The sequence below is a fragment of the Bos grunniens genome, chromosome 14 (assembly GCF_055505025.1).
Source record: "Bos grunniens cultivar Pamir isolate PY7600 chromosome 14, Bosgru_T2T1.0, whole genome shotgun sequence".
Taxonomy (NCBI): domain Eukaryota; kingdom Metazoa; phylum Chordata; class Mammalia; order Artiodactyla; family Bovidae; genus Bos; species Bos grunniens.
In genome coordinates this window covers 34,546,579-34,562,196 of record NC_141178.1, presented here as the reverse complement: position 1 = coordinate 34,562,196, position 15,618 = coordinate 34,546,579, and positions in this window count along the sequence as shown.

Here is a 15,618-nt window from a genome sequence, read left to right as displayed (position 1 = left end):
TTCTATTGTGAATTGTTATTGCTTTGAGAGAGACTGGAACTCATTTGCGTCTACACCCTCTGTAAGCCAATGCCACCCTGACAACACACCACTAATTTATCATTTTTTTTTTTTAATCAATGCCATCATGCTGAGGTCAGCTGCACCCTAGGCCATGGGCTATGCTCTTCTTTATATAAGAACTTAAGGAATATATTAGGGACCCAGGAAGATAAGGGGAATCCTACAAATTCTGACTCCTCTCTCTATGTCCAGAGATGGCATAAATGGGTTGAATGTTTATAATCAACAAAGCAGTCAATCCTAAAGGAAATCAACCCTGCATATTCATTGGAAGGACTGATACTGAAGCTGAAGCTCCAATACTTTGGCCACCTGATGCGAAGAGCCAACTCATTGGAAAAGACCCTGATGCTGGGAAAGATTGAGGACAGGAGGAGAAGGGGACGACAGTGGATGAGATGGCTGGATGGCATCACTAACTCAATGGACAGGAGTTTGAGCAAGCTCCTGGAGATGGTGAAGGACAGGGAAGCCTGGTGTGCTACTGTTCGTGTGGTTGCAAAGAGTCAGACACAACTTAGCGACTGAACCACAATGTAAAAGAGTATTAACACGAGGAGATTAAAAGTATAACGTTATAAGAAAATACTTACTGAGGTTATTCTAGGCACAGTTTACTTTATACCAATTAATACTGGAAAAATGACAGCTCACAAATATCTACATTTTGATCAGATTGAAATGTGATTTAGACCGGTTCAGTCTGAACTGAGCACCTTTATACTAACTGAGCACCTTTATAGTAAACCCAGAAAGCTTACCAGGCATGTAGTATGTAGAACTGGATGACAGAGGCCATCTTCAAAGACCTCATGAGAAGCTTTGTTCCCAAGGATGAAAAATTCTACATGTAACTCTTAACATGGTTGTGAAAGAATCTAGTTTTCAGGTCAAATGTATGTCACAGTCACTACCTTCCTTCATTTTACTGATTATTCCTTGTGCTTAGTCGCTCAGTCGTGTCTGACTCTTTGTGACTTCCTGGACTGCAGCCCGTCAGGCTCCTCTGTCCATGGGGATTCTCCAGGCCAGAATATGGAGTGGGTAGCCTTTCCCTTCTCCAGGGGATCTTCCCAGCCCAGGGATTGAACCCAGGTCTCCTGCATTGCAGGTGGATTCTTTACCAGCTGAGCCACCTTCAAGGATTATTCTTTATTCTTTTTTTTCACTTTAGTGTTCTCATAGTTCCCATACGATCTACAAACTCTTTACCTGGCCTTGGTCAGTCTCCACCTATTGTTTTTCTTTTCTTTCTTTCTTTATTTTTTTTTAACATTTATTTATTTATATTTGACTGTGTCAGATCATAGTTGCAGCATGCAGGGTCTTAGTTCCCCGACCAGGGACTGAACCTAAGTCCCTGCACGGGAAGGTGGGTTCTCAACCCCTGGACCACGAGGGAAGTCCCTTCTGCTTACTGTTGATTTACCTGAAGACTGCTTGCCTTTATAGGTGCATAAACATAAAATTTTATATCAGGTTTAGAGAAAAGAAGAAGATGTATAGGCTTTAACTATTACAATGTCAGATTCAGCAATACCTTTTTTTTTTTTTTAACATGTTTACTGTTGTCAGGGAGGTCTATCCTCTTCTCCGCTAGTCTGAGTTTTCTTCCTTTTCAGATTCAGCCCAGATCGCAAGTGTTTTCTCGGGCCTTTCCTAACTGGCCATGCAGGCCCTTCTCCAGCTCTGAAAACACTGGTTTGTCTGACTGTGTTTTGGCACTTAGCGTGTATTTTATTGTCATTATCTCTCATCTCTGTTCTTCAATTAGCCCTGTGAGAAGCTCAGGATGCAGCTGCATTGTGTGTTCTTTGAGCATCTAGCCTAGAACCTTGCACAGAGTGTGCAGTTAATAAATAGCTCCTATTTGTTCATTGATTTTGCTTTTTCCTACGTGAGGTGTTGGTTACCCAGATTAATTAACACCCGAGGCAAAACATGTGAGAGCTACATGTGCTGGTCTAAGAAAAATAAAAATCAAAGCAAACCCTTGAAATCGGAGAGCCTAAAACCTCATCTTGATAAGAGAGAACAGTTTTATGAGCTCAGCCATCATTTAGGATTTTGGCTCCCCCTGCGTGAATTGGCATGGTACCATACCGCAGAAATGTTGGTTTACTTCTGAGGACCCTGAGACGAGAGGCACAGTGCCACTCTCCCCTGCCTGCTTTTGTCTTTTTTTTTTAAATGTGTGGCAATTGAAGCTGATCCAAATAAAATGTTATTTGCAAAAAAAGTTAAAAGCGGAATAATCACTGAAAAGACATTCTTTGAGGAGGGAATATCTCTGTATTTCTTGTTTGGTTTTTACATCCAGATTGGGAAATTACTGGTTTATCAGTGCTTGGCTGTTCATCATGTGGCATCTTATTGGAACAATTAAAATGGTACAGGAAAGCCATGGCCGTGGAGCCCAAGCTGGGATCCCTGGGAACCATTTAAGATACTTGGCAGATTATGCCCAACAGGCCTAGGCCATATGTAGGCAAATAACCATGCATTAAATAACTTTTTCAAATCTCCAAGTAATCTCTCTTGGACATCTTTTTTTCTTTTGTTTCCAAAAACACAAAAAGAAAGAGTCAATGCCACTGAGCATAAATCATCTCGAGTTGCTCAAGGCTGACATAATGTGGGTCTAGGTTCAGTGCCCTGGAAAGATGGAGTTCAGTATAGCAGGAATCTCAGACTGGTCCCGACTTCCTCCACATCTTCTAGCCAGAATAAGCTGCTTCCTTCTGGTTCTGATATGTATTGTATACAAGTTTATACCCTCTAAGACCTACACCTGTATATACATTTGACAACCTACAGAAAAACTTTTTATTAGGGTGGTGGGAAGAGAAACTAAATAGGTGAATCCAGTCACCCCCTGTATTATTTTTATAATTTTTTACATTAGAGGAAAATGACTTTACAGTATTGTGATTGTTTTTGTCATACAGCAACATGAATCAACATTAGGTATACCTATGTCCCCTCCCTCTTGATGCCCCCCCTTACCTCCCCACCCCATCCCTCTAGGTTGTCACAGAACACTGAATTTGGGTTCCCGGTGTCATACATCAAACTTCCACCGGCTATTTTACATATGGTAATATATATGTTTCAAAGCTATTCTCTCACATCATTCCACCCTCTCCTTCCCCCAATGTGTCCAAAGTGTCTGTGTCTCCTTTGCTGCCCTGCAGGTAGGATCATCAGTACTATATTTCTTGATTCCATATATATGTGTTAATATACCATATTTGTCTTTCTCTTTCTGACTTCATTCACTCTGTATAATACAGCCACCTCCTTTGATACAAGTCCTCTGTCTACATCCTTGCTTTGAGAATTCTTTTAGAGTTGGAAAGCAGTAGGGTAGAATCCTAGACCTGTTTCTTTTCCAAGGGAAAAAAGCTCTCATGGAATCAGAGGCTTTGGAATTTATTTGTGGCCACAGAGATAATCCTTTTTATAGGAAGAATGAACTAGCAAATAATTCCCAGCCTCGAGCATGCTTATCTCTTGCCGAATCCCCGCCCACCCCCACCCCCCCTTTTCAAGTTAAATAGAGTGTTCTTTATTGAGAAATGTGTTTGCTTTTCCAGTGATTCTATCCTTGTGCCATTTTTTTTTTCTTTTTGACTTTGAGGTTCAAGGTTCTCATCTGGTGGAGACTTGGGTTGTTACCAAGCTCATCCAAAGATATGGAGGCAAGATCTCTGTTAAGTTCAACTGCATTTGCTTGCCCACAAGTTCACATTTGCATCTTTGCCAGCCTTTGTTTCTTGGAAAGCATTTTTCACACATGCTGAGCCTTGGTGGGAAAATATAAACTCCTGGCTTTGAAGGGTGCCATGTATGCAAATGTAAAAATGTGGTAGGATAAAATATATCTCTGTGCTGGGCCAAGGTTGGCTTTATGATTTCTCATTTCAGTTGGCATCCATGGCTTTCACTTTTCTGAGAGATGTAAGTACAGCCCTGGGTGGGGTTTGTGTGGATAGCCTTACCAGTGTAGATCTATAATCTGAATCATCCAGACTTCTGAACTTCCATTTTGATCCTATAGGAGCCTTGAGCCTCAGCTTTTTTCTTTTTCTTTTTTTTAACATTTTGCTTGTCAGGGAGCAGCTTGACTGTCTCTGATGGGCCCCTCTTACATTTCCTCAGGGGTATAAAGGTTCTTTCAACACCAAAGGAATGGAACCTAGGAATGAGGCACGAAACAGTGGAAGCAGTTTTGGGGAACCTTATTTTCTTCCCAAGTATAACTGAACTCCTGAAAGTATGGAGAGAGGAAAATAACTTATTAAATGGTATACTGCAGTCAGGTATTTTCAAAAGACAAAATGACCACTCAGAAACTTGGAGTTCTAGCCAGTCCTCTCAGGAAGTCCTAACAAGTGACTGAAACTCCTAGGTGGAGCCATGGAAAATTGCGGCCAAATAATGAAGTGTCACAAAAGATCATTTAAAGTAACCCAACATGAACCAATGTTCTGAGGAGAGAATAATTTCATTCTACCAGAATAATTTTTCTGGTCATTGACTATAATGCTCCAAAGTGTCTATATATTTAAGACTTTCTGTGTTATATTTGAATTATTCTCAAAATTGGGCCTTCCACATTGATCTAGGCACTGGAGCCCTGTTCATATTTCTGGGCAGTGTGTGGGCAGCACAGATATGTTTCCATGAAATCTGTACTTCAGAGTTAGTGACATCACTTAGGGAAGGTGCCTACCATTGTGCTGGGCATATAACAAGTGCTCATTGCAGTAGTTACTGTGTGTGCATATTCAGTCACTTCAGTCATGTTGATTCTTTGAGACCGCATGGACTGTAGCCTGCCAGGGCCCCTCTGTCTATGGGATTTTCCAGGCAAGAGAACGGGTGGGTTGCCATTTCCTCCTCCAGGGGATCTTCTGGACCCAGTGATCAAATCTGCATCTCCTGCATTGGCCGGCAGAGTCTTTACCACTGAGCCACCTGGGAATCCCTGCAATAGTTTCTCGTACATTTCAGAAAAAAAAATCATTGTCATCCAGGAGCATATAGTCAAGAAAAGTGAACAGAAAAAAGACATGAAGCTATTATTAATGATGCAAGGCTGTGTATGGTTATGTATCTGTTTTTAGAGTCAATCAGACTGAGCATTAGTGGTCCAGAGAAAGGAGACATCAATATGGACTTTGGCAGTGGGAAAGGTCTCATGGAGTAGAAATGGCCTGAACTAGAACTGAAGTTAGGGAGAATTGGGACAGGTGAAGAGAAGGGGAATGAGAAAGTGATATGGCATGATGCGGGGCAGTGGGCCCCAAAGTTGGTAGGGTAATGGGCTAGACCTGCTCTTTTTTCTTTCTTTCTTTTTTTTTTTTTTTTTTACAATTTGGAGTCTAGCTGTGCTCCAACATTGTGTTTCTGCTGTACAACAAAGTGGATCAGCTCTAGGTGTACATCCATCCCGTCCATCTTTTGCTCCCCCTCCTACCCCAGCCCACCCTTTGTGCTTTGTGCACCAGATCCCTAAAAGGAACAATATTTTCCTCTCTTGGTTAGTCATAGTCACATTTTTTTTCTTTGAATAGAAAAGTAGGCTTAGCCTAAATACCTTGGATGAGGCTGAGGTACCAACTTGCCTGCCAACTATGCTTTAAACGGAGCAGCTTTCCTGGCTACACAGACTAAGGCGAGCTATCAGGAGGAGATTGTGTGTGTAGATTTCCCAGAATATCTGACCATTGTCTGGGTCACAGAACTGATATTCCAAGTACAAGTCAGATCATTTCCATTCATGGACATAATAAGCGAAATGCTCCTCTGTTAGGTAAGTTGTTTGAAAATGGCTGGTTCCTGAGCACATTCTTTATTTTTTACGGGACAAATGTTGTATGCCCACAGCATAGGGTAGGATGTCATAAAAGATTCTTGTTCAGAGTTTAATTATTGTACACAAGACTCCAGCAGAGTGATTTCAAAGCCTTTTTGAATGACCGAATATTCAGTTTTCTGAGCCCACAGCTGTCTATTCTTATGCTTTACGGAGACCTTCCCTTCCTCTATTTGTTGAAGATATAAAACCACATCTCAAAACCCATGTAAAAATACTATAAAAAGCATCCATGATTAATAGAATGTTTTCTACATTAACTGTCTTAACCAATTCTATTAAAAGAAATTTTAAAGAATATCTGCCCCCCTTTTTTCTCCTTCCAAGTTTTAGGGGATGTTCCAAATATGGACGCCTTCTGTCAGAATTCCCTCAGATTGACAGGGTGGCTTGATGATCGTGATATAAAAAGATAGAAAGATTCTCCTTGTTCCCCCCCCCCCCAACACACACAAAGCCATTTGACAACTAAAAATGTGCCTAAGAATTTGGTACACTGATGAAAATGGAGGTCATATACCTTATCCGAGACTGTTTCCTTTTAAAACATGACAGGAAACAGGCAAGGTGCTTTTGAACTTAATATTATTAACTCATTGCTTTGGATGCTCCTTTCTCAGGGACTGTGCCTTGTCTGAGAATCACCTCCTCTTCCTCTCTCTCTCAGTATTTTCTTTTCCACAGTCCCCTATGCTAACTTTTCTGCAGATTTCATTTTACTTACAAGAAATTGAAATGATAATGTAACTGAGATGGTGATGGTCAGTTTTCAAAGAAGTAATCCAGCACGTTGATGAGAAAGAATCACCAGAACTCAAGCACTTGTAAGAAGCCTAAGATAAAAGACTCTTGTTTTCTTGGCAAGCCCAATAGATGTTCTTCAGTGACAAATGATATAACTGTTATCTTGACACCATACTCTCCCATGTTGAAACTGTTTATGAGAAACAAACAGCATATGAAAAACAGATTGCCAGACACTAAGTAAATCACTATAAAGGGTGGTGAGTCAAGTATTGCCAGTTTTACCCACATTGTCATTGTTATGATGTAACACATTCCTGGAGACTGATATTGTATCCAAATTTGGGCACAAAAACCTCCTCTTGATCAGTTGGCTGAGATTCCCTGCAGTATAATATGTCACACACACACACGGAGACACAGACACACACACACAGAGACTTGGATGCACACCCAACCTGAGTGAGACGCAAAGGACAATCAGGAAAGGATGGAATATTAAAAAGGTGTGCAGAGATTATACAAACTGTAAATTTCAGCCCTTGCCCAGGCAATAAACCCAGTAATCCTCTAAGCTCTGCTAGCAATGATTAATAAACAGTGGGTGTGCTAAACATATGGAAAAATCATCCCATCTGGGCCATTTAAAACTAGGACATAGACTTTATCTTTGTTTATTTCATCCTTAGCTAAAAGGCTTATTATGAATTGCAATAATCCAAGAAGCCAACCATGGAAGACAGACAAACTCTTTAGATAAAACCAAAAAAGCAAGTTCTGTAACCGAGGACCAGATGTATTTTTGGGTTTAGCCCTTGTACATATTTAGCCGAGCTTTTCAAGTGGTGAAGATTTGCATGTTTGTTTTGCAATACTAATGAATATGTTTTTGATTTACATTTTAGAAAATGGAAACTTTTATCTTCTTGGGGCTTTGTAACTTAATGACTTCCAGAGGGTGGCTCCGTGTCCTCTTTTAACCCTTCACCACGAGAAACGTATCTTTTTCAGAGGCCCAGGGCTCTATCTTGCTGAATGAGACCCTGAAGATAATGTGGTTCTGTCTTTTGTTGCCAGAATGGCAAGGGTTGAAGAGCTTTCAACTTTCAATCTAGTGAAAACGTATGTAAATGGCAAATTATTTTTAAACTGGCTTTAATGTGAATTCTGGGGGTATACAGAATGACTCCACAGATGATATTTATATGAGATGAATAAGGACAACTCTTTTGGAAAAACATTGCTTTGAGAGGTAAGATCTTGAGTATTGGTTCAATTTCCTTGGAGATAAAGATTGTTTTAGAAAGATGAGGAGAATGTCTTACTGAATTTTTTTACTTCTGGAAGATATCCTTAGGAACAGTTCTTTCTTCCTTTCAGTTTCTTTGAAGATGTTACGTGGAAAAATAAGTAAACACATTTTCCCCCGGAGACTTCCTTTGCTTGTAATTTGAATTGGACAAGGACCTTATCAGAAATGGAAAATTTATCCTTGAGGGATAACAGAGTATTTTAGAATAAGAGATAACTAGAGCTTTGAACTCTCGTTATTTGACAAATTGGACCAAAGAGAGAGCTTTTCTTCCAAATTCTTCCAGTAGTTTTTAAAAATAGACTATGATAAAATAATAAGTATGCCCTTAAGAGCCTGTGTAGGGGCCATGAAATCTTTTCTATGCTTAACTTTCTGGGACAAACAAGTGAAGGTGTAATATCACACTGAGCATGAAATGGGGGATGTTTTACATTAGTTCTACGTGATTAGCTGCGTTGAGGTTCAATGAAAATGTGCTAGGGAGGGCTGAGTAGTCCTTTGATAAGGAACCAATGGCGTTTTTATTATGTAATATCTGAAAGGCTTATGATCAAGAGTCCCTAAGCCGAGTTCTTCACATGGGAAATCATTTCACCCCTAGAGAATATTTTTCCCACCCAGACTCTCTTAATAACTAGTTTTAACTTTCCAGAACAGTTTTATAGTGTTGTATTAAAATTGGATACATATTTGCTGTGAGTTCTTGGTTAGCAGGCATTTTCTAACACAATTTACTTAAACCAAAAAAAGGTTGAAATACGGTGTTAGAATTCCTTATTTTCCCTTAAAAATTCCTCCAAAACTTTCAGTTCTTGTCTATTTTAGATCTGAGAGGAAAAATACTTAAAAAAAAAACCCAACCTAAATGTATTTTAAAACTAGTCATTTTTCTTATTATTCAGAATCCAAGTCTAGATGGATCTTTTTAAAATGCGGTCTTAGCTTAGGAGATCTTATTTTAAAAGTGTTTATTAATAATTTAGCTCTTAATTTATCCTTGCTCTTCCTCTATGATAAAAAGGAAAGGAACAGATAACCAATTGATTGTGTAAACGCTATGTGCCTGGAAGTTTGTCTTGGCTACTTTATGTTCCTACAAGTAGATCTCATTACAGAGGAGAAAATCGAAGCTTGGAGAAGCTGACTAATGTAAGGTCATAGAATTAGGTTGATGCAGACCCAAGAGTCAGACTCAGGTCTTTCTGCTTTTCAAAATGATTTTCACTGCCCAGCATCATGCTGTCGTAGCCCTTATATCTCAGAGTCACTGACCCCAAATCTCATTTTTTGTTGGTGTTCCTTAAAATGAATGATTCCAGCAGACCAAGTACCTCGAATAATGTAAATCTGCTTAGGCATGGAAACCCAGCTGCTGGTGGGATTGCTGAGTGAATGGTTGTGGAACAGCTAGTGGGACAGAGTTGGGGAAGAAGACCAGAAGGAGACATGGAATAGAACAGTAGAAGCCTTGGCCAATGGTTCCTAACCTTTGCATAAAGTCATTTGAGATGGAAGTTAACAGACCCTGTCCCTAGAAAATTTGCTGAAAAACCTCAGACCTGCTGAAGCTGCTGAGATTAGCAGATTCTATGCTGAGTTTTTGCCCTTAGTCCCTGATACTCTAAAGCATGGTCCATAGACCACCAGTATCGGTGATCTCTATAAGCTTTGACAAGAGAAGGATCTCAGGCCCCACTCAAGACCTATCAAATTAGAATCTGCATTTTACAAGATGCCCAGATGAAGCCGGAGCACATTACAGCTTGAGAAAGTTTAGTCTAAATAGGCAGTAGCCAAGAGGGAATGAATGTGTGCAGCTGTTGAAGTGTCAGAGGATGAAGATAGTGAGGACTGTGGTTAAAGAGGAAGAATGGGATAGAACAGAGTCTCAGATTTATCAGGAAATGGGCAGATGGCTGGAGGCTGGACCTGGAGCAGTTAACTGTGAATGTTTCTCATCTTTAGTCTTGGTCAGTGGGCAGGGGCCTGATTCTTCTTATCAACCACCTATACTTACTGAGTTTCAAATGACTAGAGTAGTTTTCACATAATAGCCATAAAGAAGTCTTAGTTTAAAAGGAGGAAGTAGATGAGAAATGATGAAATTGTTGATTTGACTATTAGTCAAGTAAGTGACTCAATTTTGAGTTTGTTTGATGATATTAAATCATTATTGCTAATGGATGGCTTTAATATCCTGTGGAAAAGTGGTTTGAACTGTTTCTTTTAGTTAAGAGTCTTAGATGGGTGTCCACACACTCCTTGCAGTTTTTGATGTATCCATGTGAGCCCCAGGAGAGAGCTTCAGGAAGTACAAGCAAGGGGTCTTGTACTCCACACCCATCAGAGCATTTTGTGATAAGAGTGGTAGGTCCTTGTAGGGCCTGGCCCTGGCAAGGCAGCATGAAGATTCTTAATTAGAACCCTGCCCCTTTCACTCAAAATGAGAACCTGGGTCATATAGATGGTGGCCATAAAGATAGTTTTGCTATGGATGGGCTTAAATCACTTTTATTTAGTAGCCTTTAGACTTTATTTTTTGGGGCTCCAAAATCACTGCAGATGGTGATTGCAGCCATGAAATTAAAAGACGCATACTCCTTGGAAGGAAAGTTATGACCAACCTAGATAGCGTATTCAAAAGCAGAGATATTCCTTTGCCAACAAAGGTCCATCTAGTCAAGGCTATGGTTTTTCCAGTGGTCGTGTATGGATGTGAGAGTTGGACTATAAAGAAAGCTGAGCGCCAAAGAATTGATGCTTTTGAACTGTGGTGCTGGAGAAGACTCTTGAGCGTCCCTTGGACTGCAAGGAGATCGTATCAGTCCATCCTAAAGGAGACCAGTCCTGGGTGTTCATTGGAAGGACTGATGCTGAGGCTGAAACTCCAATACTTTGGCCACCTCATGCGAAGAGTTGACTCACTGAAAACAACCCTGATGCTGGGAGGGATTGGGGGCAGGAGGAGAAGGGGATGACAGAGGATGAGATGGCTGGATGGCATCACCAACTCAATGGACGGGAGTCTGAGTGAACTCCGGGAGTTGGTGATGGACAGGGAGGCCTGGCGTGCTGCGATTCATGGGGTTGCAAAGAGTCAGACATGACTGAGTGACTGAACTGAACTGAAGCATGTGCAGCCTTAGCAAGTAGTCATTAACAGCTTTAGCCCCAAGATACCTTTGAAATAGGACAGTGCACAAGTCTATGGTGTATAGATCGTTGTTTAGTCACTAAGTTTTGTCCAACTCTTTGCAACCTCATGGACTATAGCATGCCAGGCTCCTCTGTCCTCCACTGTCTCCTAGAGTTTGCTGAGATTCATGTTCATTGAGTCCGTGATGCTATATAGCTGATAACAGTGTTCTATTGGGAATACTTCTTGGGTGGGATAAGGACTTGAGACCCATAAAATAGAGTAACTGAACAAGATAAAGTATCTCTGGTTAAACTATTTCTAGATGCAATGGATTTCTGGGGAAGACACAACAAGGTTTTCAATGAGAAAATATTGGGTTGGCCAAAAATTTCATTCGGGTTTTTCTGTTACATCTTATGGAAAAATTCAAAGAAACTTATGGCCAACCCAAACGATTTGGCACACATTCATTGAGAACTGGCTATGTTGTAGGCCTTTTGTAGGTGCATGTGTGCTAAGTCGCTTCAGTCATGTCCAACTCTTTGCGAGTTTATGTCCCATAGCCCGCCAGGCTCCTCTGTCCATGGGAGTCTCCAGGCAAGAATATTGGAGTTGGGATGCCATGTCCTCCCTGGGGTCTTCCTGACCCAGGAATAGAAACTGCGTTTCTTATGTCTCTTGCCTTGGCAGGCAGGTTCTTTACCACTAGCGCCACCTAAGAAGCCCTTGTGTAGGTGATGGACATAGAGTTATGACAAGGACATGTTCCCTACCCATATGAAATTGTAGTCAAGATACAGTTATGACAAGGACATGTTCCCTACCCATATTAAACTGTGGTCAAGAAGAGTAGGTGCTATGGCAGCAGAGGGGTAGAGTGCTGTGAATGCATGCTGCAAGGTGCCTTTACCTAAATTTGTTGGGACAGTGAAGGCTTCCTGGAAGGAAGTAAAGGAAGTGAAGAAAGTGACATCTAAGTTCATGTTTGAAGTGGTAAGGGGGTGGAAGGCCCAGGGAATGGGCTGTGCAAAGACCCAGAAGTGAGAGAGAAGATGGTGCATCGGACAAGAAACATGCCAGCACCATTAGTGTCTTGCCTGGGGATCTGGAATAAAACCTTAGAGCTTGAAGAGGCCTTTTAGGTCAACTAGTCTCAGCCCCTCGAGATGTCTTATCAAACGATCCCTCATCTTCTGTTCAGCACCTCCTGTGATGGAAAGCTGCCCACTGTAGTCCTTCCATAGGAAGAAATGGAATCCATCTTCTCTTCTCATCACGGGTCCTAGTTTTGCCCTTCCTTGTCACCTGGACAATTGGAAGCTTCTCTAGTGTTTAACAGTCACTGGTCAGGGTACTCAACACCCTTTTGGGGACTGCATTGCCAAAGGAGACAAGGCAAGGTCCAACTGGACACGTCATACATGTAGCAAATACTTGCACTTCATGCATTCAAATCGTGCAATATCCCTAAACGGCAGTTTTATATAAGCTCGCAGTCAATCATGATATTTCACGGGGGAAGTGGGAGGAGGCCAAATATTTGGCTTAAAGAGCTCACATTATTACGATTATATTAAGGATTCAATTTTGTGCAAGCCTTCCTGTAAATTTCCCCTTCCCATCCACCAAGTCTCATACCATGCCACTGTTGTGCTGGCTTGAATTGTCAGCACACCTGTACTTTTTTAATGATGACGGCTAAACCTCAGTGCCAGCTGGAGGGAAAGGTCACATTTCATGGTGGTGTAATTGGAGAACTGTGTTTCTTAGGGATAGAGGTAGCAGAGCCTTGTTGGAAAGTTTGAGAACATAGACCTAGTCAAAAGCCACTTACCTTCGGTAGTGAATCACTTCTTCAATAACTGATTGGACCTGTTTTTTTATTGTGACTGCTCCCTCATATAGCTAGAGGATTAAGTGAACAGTCAGAATTAGATATGTCCAGAAACCAAGTGGGATCTGGGTTATAAGAGGGGAAAGAGTTGCAGGTAATTGGGTCCAGTGTGTAATATAGGGTCCATAATACGCTTTCACACCTCCTGCATTTATGATTGAAAGGATGATTTTCCTCAGCAACTGGCCCTGAATCATCTTTATTAGTTAAAGCCCTGTTTGCTATTCTAATAATAAAAAAGGAACTTTTATTTATTTCTATAGCCTGCCTGTTCCCTAATGCAGAATGTTGATGGAATACAGACGTGGGTAAGCATTGTCATAGTGCCTTTTGGACTCTAGAAGAATGTCCTTATGAGAAAAGATTGCATATATATAGTCACAATGCCTGAATTGTACACATGAACTTAGTTTCAGAGGAAATGAGTGACATTGAAAAGATGAAACATGCATAGCATTTGAGTTTAGAAAATTTTAGTTTCATTTGCAGCAACACAGTGAAAATATCCAAGATCTAAGCTTAAAATAAAACTTGGCTCTAAGAGGCATGTGTAATAAATTAGCAGATTAAAGTTGTTTACACCTTTGGCATTTTTAATCTCATATTTCTGCTTTAAATAGCTTTCCTGGCAATTATATACTAGTTTTTTTTCACTATATAATTCTGAAAGTTGCATATTGGACATACTTTTGATATTTACTTCAACCATTTCTTTCTGCCTCTGACTATAAGATGACTATTAGCTAATGATAATAACACACAAAATATTCTCATTTATGTTTAATTTACTTTTCATATGAATAAATATGAAAATGTACTTTGCATATAAATAATTTTGTAAAACTATTTCCTGTTTCTTTTGAAAATGCCTTCATGAGGTGTTACTTAGATACTTTGAAATAATAAATATTTAAATTAATTCAACACATTTGAAGAAATATTTACGTGAGCCTCTGGTGAGTTAGACATGGTTTTACATCCTGGACTGCAGCAGTTCCCAATCTTTTTGGCACAGGGATCAGTTTCTTGGAAAACAGTTTTACCACAAGGGGTTAGTTTTGGGACGATTCAAACGTATTACATTTATTGTACACTTTATTTCTATTATTATACATCAGCTCTACCTCAGATCATCAGACATTAGGTCTCAGAGGTTGGGGACCCTTGCTGTAGAGGATATCAAACCGAGGAAGACCTTCTTTGGCTCCACATGGGGCCTTACAAGCTTGTAGACAATTTAAGACCCAAATGACTATGATGGAAGGGCCATGAATCAAATTCACAACACAGTGAATCCAAAGAAGGAAAAGGTAAAATCATTATATGTTACAAATATAAGATTTTCTTTTTTCATTTTGGGACGTTGTCATCAGATACTTCCTTAAAGAAACTTTTCTTGACCTCCCCTAAAATGGATCTGATTCCCTTGCTCTTAAAGATCTCTATGTACTTCCTTAAAAAAATCAGCTTTATTGAGGGATATTTCACATGCTATGACATCCACCCATTTAAACATCCATCCATCTGTATGGTTCCAGGTGTGCGCGCGCGCGTGTGTGTGTGTGTGTGTGTGCATGAGAATGTATGCCTGTATGCACGGTGTGTGCACTAGACTAATTTAGGTTTGGACTTCCTCTGAGCCTACCACTCTCCCTGAAACCCTCTCTGGTTATAACTCTTTTTCTCTATCACCTCTTGGACCACTGGACCTGGAGGTGCATCTGGGTATCTCCTTAGTTCACAATTTCCACTTCCACACCATTAATTCTCCCTCCCTCTTCCCTCAATCCCTGCAGTTTTGACTCCCTTGTCATCAGACAATCGTAGCCACCACCTTCTTTGTCTGTAAACCCCTGGATCACTCCTGTGCATTTGTTGTAGACTTAAACTCCTGTTGGCTGTCATTCTCTCTTAATTTTCCCTTAATTTAATAACCAGATGCTTCTTCTAACATCCTAGCCACTCAATTCCTTGACCTTTTCTCCAGTCATCTCATCCTAGCACTTTTCCTGTAAACTACTCCTTCCCATGATTCTACTCTAGGAGCTAGGCTTCCAGTGACCTGTCCATAATTTCAGTTTCAAACATCCTACCATCTGACCACCACTTCCTATCTTTTCAGCTTAATTCCTCTGAGGCCTGACGCCATCACTCCTTGAACTCTCTGGGATCTGCAGTCTATTGATCTTAACCACGTTTCCCCCCTGCCTCCCTTCTAATCCTAATTCCTCTTCAAATTCATGCATCTTACAACCTTTCCCCTTACCCTCCTTTCTAATCACATTCCTCCCTTCCCATCTTAAATCCTGTTCTCAGTCATTGTAATCATACGCTTGTACTTCCTTTCAGTTCTCTGGCATTTCTGGCTTCCTTGAGCTAACTTGGAAAGAACCTATCCTTGATTAAATCCAACTCTGCCTATTCTATGCCTATACCCGTGCCTTGAATGTGGCTGGAAAACACACACACACACACACACCCGACTGGTCTAATCGTTAAGCTTATGTGAATATGTAATACTTCCCAATGATCATACTACATTTTCTTAATGTATTCACCCTACTCTTCTGGACAGCTAATTT